The sequence below is a fragment of the Nycticebus coucang genome, chromosome 3 (assembly GCF_027406575.1).
Source record: "Nycticebus coucang isolate mNycCou1 chromosome 3, mNycCou1.pri, whole genome shotgun sequence".
NCBI lineage: Eukaryota > Metazoa > Chordata > Mammalia > Primates > Lorisidae > Nycticebus > Nycticebus coucang.
The window spans coordinates 17,166,848-17,181,743 of record NC_069782.1 but is presented as its reverse complement, the minus strand read 5'-3'; the positions used below and the strand labels follow the sequence as shown (position 1 = coordinate 17,181,743).

General features: G+C 41.0%; 1 long non-coding RNA gene across 1 annotated transcript in view; it reads left to right on the top strand.

The window, feature by feature from the left end:
• Positions 1-7,378, top strand: part of LOC128582285 (uncharacterized) — a 40,764-nt gene extending 33,386 nt beyond the window's left edge. The window contains exons 2-3 of the long non-coding RNA XR_008379019.1: positions 447-685; positions 5,942-7,378. This is a non-coding gene — a long non-coding RNA (uncharacterized LOC128582285). The remainder of the gene's footprint in view (positions 1-446; positions 686-5,941) is intronic.
• The last annotated feature ends 7,518 nt before the right edge of the window (positions 7,379-14,896 follow it).

Sequence of the window (14,896 nt, the reverse complement as noted above, 5' to 3'; positions counted from 1 at the left end):
GGTGATTTCTCAACAGGGCAGTGCCCGCTACTGTCTAGCTTATTTCTCTTACTTAGTGTCAGTTACACAGTGTATTTTTTTCTTCCATTTGGTCTTCACCTTGAGCACGGGTGATAGACCGATCAATTTGTAGACAGATCAAGAACACAGGGCTCAGAGAGGGCAAGTGATTTCATGAGGATCACACAGCTAGAAAGGGCAGAGCTGGGACTCAAATCCAGAGTCCTGGTTATGAGCCCGGTGGTCAGTCAATCTTCCATGCCAGGCAACCCCGTGAGCTCCTATAAGTCAGGGCAGGCTGAACTGGGAGAATCTGGGAAGCTGAGTTGCAAAACTCTCCATATTAAATCTCAAAGGGAAATTAATACAGTTTGAGAGGAAAAGCTGATGTTAAGACCTTTCCCTCTTTCTGACATTAGCTTCCTGAAATCTTTGATTGTTCACAGATAGGAAAGAATCACCAGTTTGCCTTCCAAAGCAATTCCAAGAACCCAAAGCCTGGACCCTTCAGAAACAGTGGATCACACGAACTGTCAAACTGGAGCACTCCTTTCAAATGTGAAGGATTCTTACATGGGTGTCCAACCCATCCAGACACAGTCCTTATCGCTGGCAGGTGTAATTGACAATTTGTTGCCATCCCCATCATGTAGTGCATCAATCTTCACATGAAGCCCTGTGTGGGGTAAGTGCCATTTTCTTCCTCTTTACGAAAGCAGGAAACAAGGCTCAGATTAAATTACTTGCCCAAGTTCACGCAGCTGGTAATGGAGAAATGTGGAATACAAACTCGTATCATTTTTTAATCCACATGCATTCTTAGCCATTACGCTCTCATGCTTCCAAATAGACATTTGCTGCTTGAATGGGGTTGCGCAGTGCTACACAAGCGAGTGTGGCCAAGAGCCAAGTGTCTAGCACGGATAGAATGCCACTGGCATTGAGGGAGGAGTGGATGACCCCAGGAAAGTGCAGGACTGCTGCAGGGCTGTCAGGTGGCCTGGCCATTGGATGGAGCAAGCAATTGCGGGTGGGGAGGATGAGGAAGGCACCTGGGCCTTCCCAGGCAGCTGGAGGAGGATGAGCCCTCATAGGAGAACTGACTTATGTTGAACCCCGCCAGAAACAGCCACTCCGTCACCAGCCCGTCTGAGGTCCTATTTCAAAGACTGGCTCCGGGCCACTGGCTGGGGTGCAGGGCTGTGAGATCATGGTTGAGCAATTTGACTTTAAAAAATGTAAGGACCAACTTGGGAGTTTTTTTGTATTTCTGCCGCCCAGGCATGAAGTCAGCTGGCCTGCTCGTGACAGGGAGCGTTTCGCTTGTAATTAGCTGAGTTTTTTTTTTTTTAAATGTCTGCCTAAACTGTGGTGAGCTGCAAGTGAGCCTGCTCTCTCAGAGCTACCCCACAGCAGTAGCGGAGGTGAGTCATGACCATAAAATCTGGAAAGCTCGTGGGGGGATGGACGGCGGTAGAGAAATATAAATTATTGTCATCGTCTTTCAGGCGTGCTTGAGTTAATTATTGCATTTTCGCCAGCTGCACTGTGGCTTCATGAACACCCAGCCAGAAGGGATGGCTTAGTAGGGGAAAGAGTTGTTCCCTGACGGGGCAGAGGCTAGAAGCCCTGTACGCTTTTGAGGGAGGCTGAGATGCATTAAATCCCCAGCACCAGCTGGAACCTGTGTGGATTTGCTCTAAGACGCTTGGGTGTGAGCTGCGTCACGTTTTCTTTATTTTTCTAAAGCAAATAAATCTGGCTGGGTTCTCCACCTGCCAGGGCTGGCAAGTGCCCTTTTCTTAGTTATGCCTTTTTCTTTTAGGGGGGAGGGATTGAGGATTTTTTTTTCTTGGGAACATAAGGAAACCTTGGTGATTAGGTAATTTAGCCAGATCTCAAGGCCTCAGGTCCACTATAGAGAAATAATTACTCATGGTCTGTAAGTACAGTGTGGCAGGAGGTCCCTCATCTTCCTCCATCCCAGGCCTGGCCAGGAGTTCTTGGCAGAGACTCCCACAGCTGTAGACTCATGGTCTCCCTAGGGCCACCCCTCGTCTTCCCCTTTTGGGTGGTAAAGGTCTCTACCCTCAGAGACTTTCAAACCACTGTTTCTTTCCCAATTTCAGGGAAGCCGCACAACTTCTTAGCGTGGGTCACCTCTCTTTAAAGAATTCCTAGACATGAGCTGTCCCCTTCTCAGATGGAGTAGTTTTCTCATCTCTTTAAGTCTTTCTTTAATAAAGAAGGAAAGAGAAAGAATGGAAGGAAGAAAGGGAGGAAAGAAGGAAAGAAGGGGACCAAACCCAACTGAACAAACAAAAATAGAAATTATGTTAAATTTTCTCCTATGTCTTCAGAAAATGAGAGGACAATTTTAATTCTTTAGTTCTCCTCCAGCAAGACCAAGGTAAAATTGCTTCTCCATTATATTTCTTAAATATCCGATGGTAGTTTGGGAGTACCTGGTTAGCAAAAAGATTAAAACCAAGGGTGTAGAATATGAATCAAACATCTAAAGTGTGATGGTATTTCATCCTGTAATCCCCTTGGTATCTACCCAGAAGAACAAAAATCATTTTACCACAAAGACATTTGCACCAGAATGTTTATTGCGGCTCAATTCATAATTGCCAAGTTGTGGAAGCAGCCTAAGTGCCCATTAATCCATGAATGGATCAACAAAGTGTGGTATATAGACACCATGGAATACTATTCAGCCATTAAAAACATGGAGACTTTTTATCTTTTACATGTACCTGGATGGAGTTGAAACACATTCTTCTTAGCGAAGTATCGCAAGAATGGAAAAATAAATATCCAATGTATACAATACTAATGTGAAACCAATATATAAATAATTACATGCTCATATGAACAATAAAACAAAATAGTCTAATATGGGGGCAGGGAGAAGAGGGAAGGGGAAGGGGGGAGGGGGATGATTAGTAGGATCTTACATAATGTGCACATTGCCAAGGTACATAACACAACCCCTGGGTGAGGGGCTCTTTTACAACTGGACCTTAACCTTGGAAGTGAGAACAATGTAATCTAAACATTTGTGCCTACATACTAATTTTAAATAAATAAAAAAAAAGAAAAAAATGTGATGGCAAAAAATAAAATTGCTTCTCTGCAAGTTTATCATTACTCCAGCTGTGGGACCTTGAGAAAGCTACTTAACCTCTTTGAGGCTCAGTGTCTCCTGTAAAGGTAGGATGTAGGACCTTTTAGAGCAGGAATATTAAAAGGATTAAATGACAGGCACCAAGTCTGGGGTCTGGCCTGGAGCCAGATCTCAAAATATGGCTGTTTTGGACTGTCAACTGTGCAGTCCAATAGCTTCCCCATCCTTTAGAATAGGGGCCTAGAGTTTGCTTTTCTCAGCATCCTCAGCTATTGGGCACCCAGAAGACATGAAAATGTGTTTAGTTAACGGGACACTTGTAAAAGGCGGGGATTGTGGAGAGGCTGAGAAAACCAGAGGGAGACCTGAGCGTGGGCTATTTTTCACCAGGAGTGTGTTTCTCCATTGTCCAGACTTTCCCAAGGCCTGTTTCTGGGGCTTTCTCTCTCATCCCATCCTTGGTTTCAGTGAGATTTGTAAGTGTCCCAAGTCATTGAAAAAGTGGGGGTGGAAGGACAGTTTGATGGAGCACAGAGTAGTACTAGTTAAAAAAAATGGGGGGCACTGGGATCTTCTTAGACCTCTGAAATAAAAAGGTACAGTCAAGTAAAGATTTTCCTGATCTAGAATTAAAATTGTAGAGGGGGCAAATTCTACCTGCACACCGACTATGCGCTTGACTGGAGTTACGTGTGTTCGTGATATCTCATTTAATTCACACAGTAAACAGATGGTCAGGCCTATTTAATATATAAAGAAGGGTGTTCAGCAAGAACAGAGAAGTCACCGCAGATAAGAATCTGAAGCTCAGGGGAGCGGAGGACCTTGCCCCAGGTGATGCAGTGCCCTCTGGCAGAGCCTGGATTCGCACCCAGTATGAGACTCTACGTGGCAATTCTATATGGTAGTGGGTTAGGGAATGATTTTAGGCTGTGTCTGGGAATTTCTATATGAAACTATGAAACACAATTTCCCCTTTTTCTCTTGTGGGACAGACATATTGGAGAAACCTCGGTAAGTTTTTTCCCCTTCTATGGAGCATCAACAGGATAGCCAGGTTTTTGATATAGACAATTCACTGCAGAGCCATTGCAGAGAGTTTCAAACAATGTGCTGTTAGTTAGGAAAAGATCAGCATACTCTAGACAGCAAAATGTCCCTTTTCTATAACCAATGTTTCCTGAGCACTTACACTGTGCCAGGTTCTGCTGGGTGCTGGGCTACAGAGGTGACTTAATTAAGACCCATCCTTACTCTTGAAAATCTCACTTCCCCCAAGTCCTTTTCTTTTATTTATTTATTTTTTTTTTCAGACAGAGTCTCACTCTGTCTTCCTGGATAGAGTGCCATGGCATCATCATAGCTCATAGCAACTTCAAACTCTTGGGCTCAAGTGTCCTCTTTTGCCTCAGCCTCCCAAGTAGCTGGGACTACAGGTGCCTGCCACAACACCAAGCTAGTTTTTCTATGCTTAGTAGAGATGGGGTCTCACTCTTGCTCAGGCTGATCTCAAACTCCTGAGTTCAAACAATCCACTGGCCTCTGACTCCTAAAGTGCCAGGATTACAGGTGTGAATCACTATGCCTAGCTCATCCTTAAGTTTTACAGGAACAAAATGTTAGGAGTTGAGAAAAGGGAGAGACTGCTGACAGACAAATAGCAAGGAGCAAGCAAGAAAGGTGAGGTCCCGTTTATGCAGGCACACCTCATGAGTGACAGTGTGTGATGGCTTTGGAAAGTATCTCTCAGGCTGTAGCATGGTCAAGGGCTGATGTGGCCCTGGGAAGCTTTGGGAGATTTAGGTTTCCTGCAGTCTCCCAGAGGACCCCTTGCTCTTTGTACAATCACCTCTTCCTTCATGCTTTGTAAAGGGTTGTGCAAACACACTCTTAAGTGCCCTACCCCCCTCCCCCCAGATTGTCCCCTGAAGCCCTTGATGTAGGCATCTCTGCTGGTTCTTTGCTAATTCACAAAAACCCAACAGATGATTTGTAGTTGGAAAGTGGACTCACTGGGTTGTCAGAGACACAGTCACAGACAGATGTAGACACTTGGGCTGTGCAGACACGTGTGTACTTTACTATGTGCACACAGACACACAGTTGCATAAGCCCCGTGACACTATATTGTTTTCAATTCCCTGACCTCTATGGATAGGAATGTCTACAAGGGCCTGGGCAGGCTCCTGGGTAAGCCCTTTCCTCCTGATAGACCCTTGGCAGGCTTTTGCAAAGCTGACCTTACAAGGCCCTCACCCCAAACAGTGGGACAATAAGGGTTTCAAGATTATTTATGACAGTCTCTCTGTGTATTGTAAGTGACCTTGGTAGCCTGCTTCTGAAGGAAGAGTTTATATGCTAAGTCAGGAAGATATGTGGGTGTGGAGTGATGCATGGAGTATTTAGGGGTAAGGAGTGGGGAGGAGTTAGGGTGGGAGGACAGCTGATGATCTTGAGGCCGTTTGCAGTGGTCTTAGGACCAGTGCTGATCATATTCCCCAGAGACACAGTCCTCAAAGATCAAATTCCCTCAAGTCTAAAGTCCCTAACACCTGAAATCCCTAATCCTGAAAACATAATCATCTAAAGATTAAAGTCCCAAATGTTGAAATCCTGAAAGCTGAATTCTGGAGGAAGGGATCCGTGTGCTTCTGGTTATATGTACGACAGTTTCACCCTGTCAGGCAGGACCATTACCTCATTACTGCCTTTATTTGCATGTGGTGGAAAACTTAGATGAGTGAATTGGGCACGTGATATGGCAATGATGAAAACTAGTTTAAAAATACGTCATTTGTGCATTTCTTCTAGCTGATGAAATTCCGGGAGATTTTAATGAATTACGGCCACATTTGCCTGAAGAAGCTAGGGAAGTTGCTAACTGGTTCAAAACCATGCGTGTGAGGACCTGAAGATAACGGTGTTGCTGTTCAATCGCCAGTATCGTTTCCACCAAATTCGGGATCTGTATATGAGTCCGTGCAGAACGGGGAAGATGGGAAAATTTAATAGGGAATGTCCACTTCAGTGTATAGCAAATTAAAGAAGAATTTCAAAAAGATCAGAGCCATGTAGAAAATGAATGGGGAAGTATTCTCCACGGAGATCCATGCCTCAAAATAAAAAATGAAGCGATTCATCTGGATGCAAGACTTCAAAATATAGTTAATGATGGTGAAATTCAGCCCATGCTTATGGAAGATTTCCATCTAGTTGTCTGTAATCTCTCCCTGTAATATACTTTATTGTATGTCAAATTTTCCTTCTTAGTTTTTCTCCCACTATTTTAAATTGTCAGCATTATTTTTGATACTTTGCTATGTTGTGCATTTAATCTTTGCATCAGTTCCAGTAATGGAGATAATAAATGATGTAAAGGTTTTCAGAGAGTTCTACTTTGTACTATGCATTTTTGGTGCAAATTTGACTCCATAGAAGTCCACAACATTGGCTTTGTGTGTATGTGAAAATGTTGAAACTTCCTCAATGACTGAAGAGATGCCCTTTTTATGTATCTGTGCTTGTGCAAGATAAAATTTCTCAAGATCTCAGTTCTTTGAGTGGCGTCTTATGTGGTAGTGACCCATCTCAATTTTTTTTTTTTTTTTTGCGACAAAGCCTCAAGCTGTCGCCCTGGGTAGAGTGCCATGGCATCACAGCTCATAGCAACCTCCAACACCTGGGCTCACACGATTCTCCTGCCTCTGCCTCCCAAGTAGCTGGGACTACAGGTGCCCACCACAACGCCCAGCTATTTTTTGGTTATAGTTGTCATTGTTGTTCGGTGGGCCTGGGCTGGATTTGAACCTGCCAGCTCAGGTGTATGTGGCTGGTGCCTTAGCTGCTTGAGCCACAGGCATGGAGCCCCCATCTCGATTTTTGATCAATCTTGTTAAAAGACTTAGGTTGTCCATCAGGGTATTTCATATGACTAATTATAAAGCTGGGTGTGCACAATTACCAACCATAGTGATATGCATTTGTGCAATTTACTTTTGACCTATTGCCTTATAAATATGATTCATCTGGGGTAGTGCCTGTGGCTCAAAGGAGTAGGGCACTGGCCCCATATGCCAGAGTTGGTGGGTTCAAACCCAGCCCCAGCCAAAAAATTGCAAAAAAAAAAAAAATCATCTGCTTATAGCTGTTATACCAGGCTACTGTTGCTAAATACAAGTGTTTCTGCTTGCAAAAATACATGTTATTATTGCCTATCTTATTGTGTAAACTGGCCTGAGTTCTGTTATGTTTGTCTATGTTTCTCAAATAAATCCTCTTTTTAAAATGTATAAAGAATTTTTGAAAATTATTTTTTCCAGTATTATGCTTGTAGGATTTCAATCTTTTAGGATGATGACTTGACTTTGATCTTTAAAAAAATTTTTTTTATTAAATCATAACTGTGTACATTAATGCATTTATGGTGTACAATGTGCTAATTTGATATACAATGTGGAAATCTTATATCAAACTTGTTAACATAACTATCAACTCACTTACTTATTTGTTGTGGTAAGGCATTTATACTCTACTCTTAACAGTTTTAAAATGTACCATGCATTATGAACAATAGATAAGGTCCCACCAAATACCCTCCCACCTCCTGGCCTCCCTCCTCCCCTCGCCTCTCCCTCCTCTTTCCTCTTTCTTTCTGGACTAGTTTTGTTTTATCATTCATAGAAAAGTGTAGGTGATTATATTGGTTTCATAATAGTATTGAGTACATTGGATACTTTTTCTTGCATTCTTGAGATACTTTACTAAGAAGAATATGTTCCAGCTCCATCCAGGTAAACATAAAAGATATGACATCTCCACCCTTTTTTATGACTGCATAGTGTTCCATGGCATACATACATATACCACAATTTGTTAATCCGTTCATGGGTTGATGGGCACTTAGGCTGCTTCCATGACTTGGCAATTATGAATTGGGCTGCAATGAACATGCTAGTGCAAATGTCTTTGTTGTAAAATGATTTTTGATCATCTGGGAAGATACTTAGTAGAGGAATTGGAGGATCAAATGGCAGGTCTACTTTTATAGCTCCTTGAGTAGTCTCCAAACTTCTTTCCAAAAACGACATATCAGGTTGCATTCCCACCAGCTGTGTAGAAGTATTCCCTTCTCTCCACATCCTTGCCAACATCTGAAGTTTTGGGATTTTGTGATGTGGGCTAATCTTACTGGAGTTAGATGATACCTCAAAGTAGTTTTGATTTGCATTTCTCTGATGATTAAAGATGATGAGCATTTTTTCATATGTTTGTAGGCTATGCATCTGTCTTCTTTGGAGAACCTTCTATTCAAGTCTCTTGCCCACAAGGAAATGGGGTTATTTGTTCTTTTCTTATTGATTAGTTTCAGTTTTCTGTGGATTCTAGTTACCAGACCCTTATAGTAAACATAACCTGCAAGTACCTTCTCCCATTCTGAAGGCTGTCTGCTTGCTTACTTACTGTGCTCTTGGGCATGCAGAAGCTTTTTAGTTTGTTCAGATCCTAGTAATATGTTTTTGGTGTTGCTTGAATTACCAGAGCGTTCCTCCTCATAAAAAATTCTCCCAGGCCAATTTCTTCAAGGATTTTCCCTGCACTCTCTTCTAGTATTTTAATAGTTTTTTGGTCTTAAGTTTAAATTTTTTATTCAGTGAGAATCAATTTTTGTTAATGGTAAAAGGTGAGGGTCCAGTTTCAGTCTTCTACAGGTTGCCAGCCAGTTCACCCAGTACCATTTGTTAAATAGGGAATCTTTCCTCCAATTAATGGTTTTGATAGGCTTATCAAAGATCAAATGATGATAAGTGGCTGGATTCATCTCTTGGTTCTCTGTTCTGTTTCATATATCTACCTCCCTATTTTTGTGCCAGTCCCATGCTGTTTTGATCACTATAGATTTATAGTATAGCCCGAAGTCTGGTAACGTGATGCCTCCTGATTTGTTTTTATTTCTGAGTAATGTATAGGCTATTCAAGGTTTTTTCTGATTCCATATAAAATGAAGTACTATTTTTTCAGGATCTTTAAAGTATGACAATGGTGTTTTAATAAGGATTGCATTAAGTCTGTAGATTGCTTTGGGTAGTAAGTACATTTTAACAATGTTGATTCTTCCCAGCCATGAGCATGGTATGTTTTTCCATTTGTTAACATCTTTAGCTATTTCCTTTCTCAGAGTTTCATAATTCTCTTTACAAAGACCTTTCACATCCTTTGTTAGGTAAATTTCCTAATATTTCATCTTCTTTGGCACTACTATAAAAGGAATAGAGTCCTTGAGTATATTTTCAGCTTGACTATTTTTGGTGTATATATAAAAGATACTGATTTGTAAGTATTGATTTTGTATCCTGAGATGCTGGTGTGTTTCTTGATTGCTTCTAAGAGTTTTGTAGTTGAGTCCATGGGGTTTTTTAGATATAAGATCATGCCATCTGCAAAGAGTGAGAGTTTGATCTTCTTTGACATCATCTGGATATCCTTGATCTCCTTCTCTTGCCTGATTGTAATGGCTAAGACTTCCATTACTATGTTGAATAGCAGTGCAGACAGTCTAGTTCCTTGTCTAGTTCCAGATCTGAGTGGCAATGTTTTTAATTTTACTCCATTCAATATGATATTGGCTGTGGATTTGCTGTCAATGGCCTCTATCAGTTTAATAAATGTCCCATCTAAGCCTATTTTCTTAAGTGTTCTGATAATGAAAGGATGCTAGATATTGTCAAAAGCTTTTTCTGCATCAATTGAGAGAATCATATAGTCTTTTTTATTTCATTTATGTGATGTATTATATTTATAGATTTGCGTATGTTTAACCAACCTTGTAACTTGGGATAAAACCAACTTAATCATGGTGTATAATTTTTTTTGATGTGTTGTTGAATTCTGTTTGCAGGATCTTATTGAGTATTTTTGCATCAATATTCATTAATGATATTGGTCTATAGTGTCCTTTCTTTCTTGGGTCCTTTCCTGGTTTGGGAATCAGGGTGATATTTACTTCATAGAAAGTATTGGGAAGCATTCCTTCTCTTTCTATGTTTTGGAAAAGGTTATGTAATATAGGTTCCTCTTTAAAGGTTTGGTAGAATTCTGATGTGAAGCCATCTGGTCATGAACTTTTCCTTTTAGGGAGATTTTGTATAGTTGATGCTATTTCAGTGCTTGATATAGGTCTATTCAAAATTTCTAAATTTTTCTGGCTGAGTCTAGGAAAGTGGTGTACTTCCAGGTATTGGTCCATTTCTTTCAGATTTTCTTATTTCTGAGAATAGAGTTTTTTATAGTAATCATAGAGGATTTTTTTTGAATTTCTGAGGTGTCTGTTATTTCTCATTTATCATTTCTGATTGATGATATTAGAGATTTTACTTTTCTGTTTCTAGTTAGGTTAGCCAAAGGTTTATCAATTTTGTTAATCTTCTTAAAAAAACAACTTTTTGTTTTGTTGATTTTCGAATGATTCTTTTGTTTTCAATTTCATTTAATTCTGCTCTAATTTTGGTTATTTTTTTTCTTCTGCTGGGTGTGGAGTTGGAATGTTCTTCCTTTTCCAGTTCCTTAAGGTGTTCCTTTAAGTTGTTAACTTCTTTTCTTTCTGTTTTCTTTATGAAGACTTCCAATGCTATGAATTTCCCTTTTAGGACTGCCTTTGTAATAGCCCACAGGTTTTGATAATTTGTGTCTTCATTGTCATTTTGTTCTAAAAATTTGGTGATTTACTTACTTTTGTCTTTGACCCAGCTATCATTCAACTTAAGGTTGTTTCCTTTACATGGCTTAGTTTGAGTATGAAGATTCCTACTGCTGTTGAGTTCAACTTTCATTCCATGATGGTTCAAGAAGATTGCAACTCCTGCTTTTTTCTGACAAGGAATAATTTCTATTCTTTTAAATTTGCTGAGGTTAGACTTGTGTCCTAAGATATGACCTATTTTGGGAGATGATCCATGGGCTGATGAGAAGAATGTATATTCAGTTTTGTTAGGATGAAATGCTCTGTGGATGTCTGTTATCCTTTTGATCTAGGGTCAAGTTTAAGTCCATTATTTCTTTGTTTAGTTTCTTCTTGGAGGATCTATCCAGAGCTGCCAAAGGTGTGTTAAAATCTCCAACTATTATAGTGCTGGAAGATATTGAATTGTTTGTATCAGTTAGGGTTTGCTTTATAAATTGAGGAGTATTCTGGTAGGGTGCATAAATATTAAATATTGAAATCTCTTCATTTTGAGTGTTTCCCTTGACAAATAAAAGTGTCCATACTTATCTTTCCTTATCTTTGTTGGTTTAAACCTATTGTATCTGCAAATAGGATTGCAACTCCTGCTTTTTTTCTGACTTCCATTTGCCTGTTTTATAGATGACCATCCCTTCACCCTGAGTCCTTTTTTATCTTTTAAGATAAGATGAGACTCTTGTATGCAACAGATATCTGGCCTGAGTTTTTGTATCTAGTCAGTCAGAATTTGATCTTTTGGACTTTAAACTCTTGGGATTATGGTGTTGGCATTTGTGTCTTTATTGATTATGACTCAAACCCATCGGGACATCTCTGACTAACCCAATGGAGATGGAAATCCTCAGATTTCACTGTTTATATTATAAATTTGCCTCAGAAGTACAACAACAGTGATATTAATAATTACAACTGTCACTTTTTTGTACCTGGGATTTTGAGGAAGCACAATTAATATCTCCCCTTTCTCTTCTGATTCTGAACTGAGAAAAAGGAGTGAGATGAATGGGGCGAGTGGTTGTCTTTGTGATGGGAGCAAGAACTTGGAGTGAGCCCAGAAAGGCTTGTTGATTTCCCAGCTCCCAGACTGACCTCAGAACAATGAACCTGAGGGTACACTGGAATCTGCAAAGCCACACACTTCTCCAGGTAGGGAAAGATGGAGGAAGAAAGGTCAAATCTCCTTCTTGGACTCTTAGATTAGCACCATTCATTGAAGAAGCATAAACAAGTGACTGTTTTTTTGCCAGCCAGGTAACTCACTCTGTCTACCCTGGGAGTAGAGGTGGGACAAGCACCCAGTTATGTTCAGGGTAAACTCCCTTCATTGCAGTGAATATCTAGAGTGGAGCAAGCCTTTCTTCCTTAAAGGTCCCCCATATTTTTGTCATAGTCACTCCCCAGTCAGTGTGGGATGTGGCTGTCCCTTCAGAGATCTCAGTCCTTTGTCAGGACAGCTCTGCCCCACATCCAACAGGCCACCCTTCTGTACATTCTCTGTAGCTTTGGGCATTGTCCTTAGACTGCTGGTGAGGGGTAGACTTTGCCCTTAGAAGGCTCTGAAGTGAAGCAAATCATATGTTAATTAAATCATCTCCAAGGACACCCTGTTCAAGGCAGAAATGTTATTCTGTTTTCTACTTCCTATCCCAAATGATGTCTAGCTGCATTGCCTAATATAGCCTCAAAAAGGTCCTTCCCTCTCCCTACTCCCCAAAGAGGTTCTTTTCCAACAGAGAATCAAGAATGATGGAGAATGGAGAGGCTGCCAGGATGGAGCACTGCAGCAAAGCCTCAGAGATCTGAGGAGGGCTGGTGTTGGGGGCCTGTTGCAGGGACACCCACTACTTCCATGGAGGAGCTGTTCTTTCAGATTTAAGGCCTGCAAACTCCATTCAGGATAGGAATGAGGCTAAAACCTCTCTCTTCCCCCTCCCTTCCTACCTCTACCCTACTCCTCTTTCTCTTCCTCACCCTTCCTGGGTTAATGACCCCACTAGGACTTTTTCCTGAGAGAAACAACCAAGTGAGAAATCACCGGATCTCTCTGACAGCCTGGCCCATCCCTACACACCCATATCTCATGGGTAGCCACTCCCCCATGTCACCCAGCCACCTAGAGACTTCCTGTTCATTCCACTGTAGAACATTAGTTGTTAGTGCTTCTTGGCAAAGGATCTTGACAATTGCCTTGGGAAGGAAAACAGCACCACAGGTTAGTGGAAAGAATGTGGCTTTTGGAACCAGGCAGAACTGGGCTCAACTCCTGTTTTGCCACTTAATACCTGCGTGACCCTGGGCAAGCCACTTAACCTCTTTGAGCTTTAGTTTCCTCATCTGTAAAATAAACAACATAAAGATGGTAACAGTGATTTTAAGAACCACTTGGAAAGCAATTCAATGTGTGAAATGTGCACGTGAGACCCACTGGAAGTTAATTTTAATAGTTTGGGAAGATTCCATCATAGCCTAATTGCAGAGTTTTATGGGCCTTTTCCTTTTGATAAGTAGTAGGACTTATCTCACAACTTCAAAATTATAGAAATCATAAAGTGTTTTCTCTGCACAAAGACACTCTTAAACAAAGTCTTCATTAGGCTTTCTAATAAATATCTGACTTTCTTTGTCCTGAGGCAATGCACACCCACATTCTCCTTAGTGGCAGCTATTCATTAAGGACATTTTGAAAATACCCTCTCATAGTGCCCGTTAAGACATTCCCTTACTAGACTGGGTTGTCATGAGTTGTGTATCAAGGGTTCCTATACATGGCGGTAGAATGTACAGTATTGACAGAGTCCACAGAACACAGGAGCCCAGCTGTCCTTGTCATCATTGTTATGGGTCTACCCTGCAAGCAACTCAAGTGCCTTTGAGACTCAAATCCTTCCAGAATTTGGAGCTTTGACAGAGTTCAAGCCAGACCAGTCTATCTGTAAATCTTGCTCAGAGGCCAAGTGTATTAGAGAGAATATCTCAGAATGTCATGTGGGTATTTCCTTGGAAATATCACTCAGGGCTACTGGATGTAAGCAATAGACGATCTGTATTGAAAAGATATTGGGGAGCTTGCAAAGGTGATAGAAGAACAGAGAAGCAAGCTTAGGAAATGCATGTATCCCAAGGAGTTAGGCCACAGCTGAAGTCCCTTAGCAGGAAGTGCTTGATAGCATGTGGCCACTGTATCACCACTGTTGCCACCACTAGAATCCTGGATCCTGAGGTTCTAGCATTGAGCTTTGCTGCCACATGATGGAGTATCTCAATTTCCTCTGTGTCATTGAATTCCTTGCTCAAAAGTCACAGGCCTACATTGGAATACCCCAGGGACAATTCTTAGATTGTGTGCCTACAATCCAGAGCCAGATTAATGTCTGGTATGGTAGAAAACAAGCAGCTATAATTTATTGTCTTTTAAGTACAACCTTTAGTCCAAAAGATAAGAGATAAAATCGACATGTCCTGCTCACTCCTAAAACTTGAGTATAATAGAAAAAGTATTCACTTGAACTTAACTACTCTGATGCTCAATTTCTTCTTCTGTGAAGTGGGAATTAAGACAACGGTCCTGCACACCTCTCTCAAGATTGTTGTGAATTACAAATAATATAGAAAGACAGCAAATTGCTGAATGGTGTATCAAAGAAGCAGATGGTTGACTATTTCCCCTGCTATCTGATAAACTACTGGCAAGCAATAGCATTTATGATGTGGGCTATTCATTTTGTGGAGCTTGGTGATGTGTGCAGAGGCATGAAGAATCTCATTCTACAATTGAGGTGCCCAAAGCTCAGGAACATACAATTCGTGCGAGGGATTCGTGCGAGGCCGTGCAGCTGGTAAGCGGCTGAGTCAGTATTTACATCCAGGTTTGTCTGACTCTGAATTCTGTCTTCTTTATAGGAGGCATGGTTCTAATTCTCAAAGTTGGGGAATGACTGGAAGCTCAAGAAGGGGCTTCTGTCAGGAAAAGAAATGAAAGGACTATAGAAAGAGAAAATCCATTCCTTGAATTCCTAGAATGATTATTT